The sequence below is a fragment of the Trichechus manatus genome, unplaced genomic scaffold (genome assembly GCF_000243295.1).
Source record: "Trichechus manatus latirostris isolate Lorelei unplaced genomic scaffold, TriManLat1.0 scaffold00004, whole genome shotgun sequence".
Classification (NCBI taxonomy): domain Eukaryota; kingdom Metazoa; phylum Chordata; class Mammalia; order Sirenia; family Trichechidae; genus Trichechus; species Trichechus manatus.
This window is the reverse complement of record NW_004443940.1, coordinates 26,479,222-26,480,571: the sequence shown is the minus strand read 5'-3', so window position 1 is coordinate 26,480,571 and position 1,350 is coordinate 26,479,222.

The window sequence follows — 1,350 nt, the reverse complement described above, 5'->3', positions numbered from 1 at the left end:
TTTTTAGTTATCCAGGGAGATTAATTTTTAATTTGTATATTTAACTTACAGGGTAGGTTGGTAATAACAGCTGAACTGTGTAACATTGTTGCTTCAAATTGAAGTTTATATTTTGAACATTCAGAGTCAGTGCTCCTACAGCAGCATCCTGAGCTATTTTGAGTTTGCAGTGTGGAGGAGAGCTAAACTGTGTTGCATGTAGTACGTACCACACCATGTTACAGACCTGTGCCTTCTGGAAGTGTATAGATACGGCTCGTCTTGAAGTGTCATTCTCCACGTAGTGAGCCTACTGAATGATGAGATGGAGCAGAAGGGTTGGGAATCGTGTGTTTTGACATGTTGCTTGATGTGCTTTAAAGGTTGGAAGGTCTTGATTTTAACAGCAAACGTTTTGGAATAGCCTTTAGTCGCTAACATGGGTTAATACTGTTGTTCCTGAGTCTGTGTTTCAGTAATGCCAGATTTTCTTATTATTGGGCTTGGCAAATGAGTGACACCAGAGTCAGCAGGTGACTTCTGCGGTGTAGTTACCGGCACTTTTACCGCTTCCTGCCGTTGGTAGTTTGTCTTCATTCCTTACTCTCCCTGTTTGGCCCTTTTCCCTTTTTCTCATCCTCCTTTCCCACACTTCTAATTTCTTTACTTCCATTCTCCTTCCTCTTTCTGTAGATCCTAAGCCTCGGTTTAGGTTTATAATCATACTGCTTGGCATTGCTCGTTCACTGAGGGGTGAAGCTAAGCCGACCCCCAGTACTCTTACATCTGAGGGATCATGGACTGCTGCGTGAATTCCGCAAAGTCTCCAGACCCTGCAGCACCGGAGCCCTAAACCTCTTCCCAGTGACTGTGAAGGCAGTATAGTTTCCCAAGTAGTTTTATTAATCTAGAGAGCTACCAGGCACTTAGGAAAAGCTGGTTCAACTGATACTCTGAAGCCATAATATATTTGCTAGTATAAAAATTCTTCAGAATTGTAATTATTATTTGAAATAATACTTTGGTTGGCTTAAGTTTTGAGAGAGGATTCTAAAAATGATCTAGAGACTCATTGAGTAGCAGTGATCTTTTTAAAACTTACATTAAGTAAAAACTGCCAGTAGTTAAATCATATGCCTGTAAGAGCTTGCTCTATTTTCTACTGGGGAACCTCAGTCATTTTTAGAGGCTGCAGAATGGTCAGAATGTTTCTAAGTGTGCTCTTTTATTAAATGCTTGTGGAGGTTTTGTACTTCAGTACAGAAAAGTATAACCTTGTAATGTACATTTTTGTATGTAAAAAGTCTTTTAAGTAGCCTTACCCTTATTTAAATAAACTGAATAAAAATGATTTTTTGAGTGTGCCTGTTA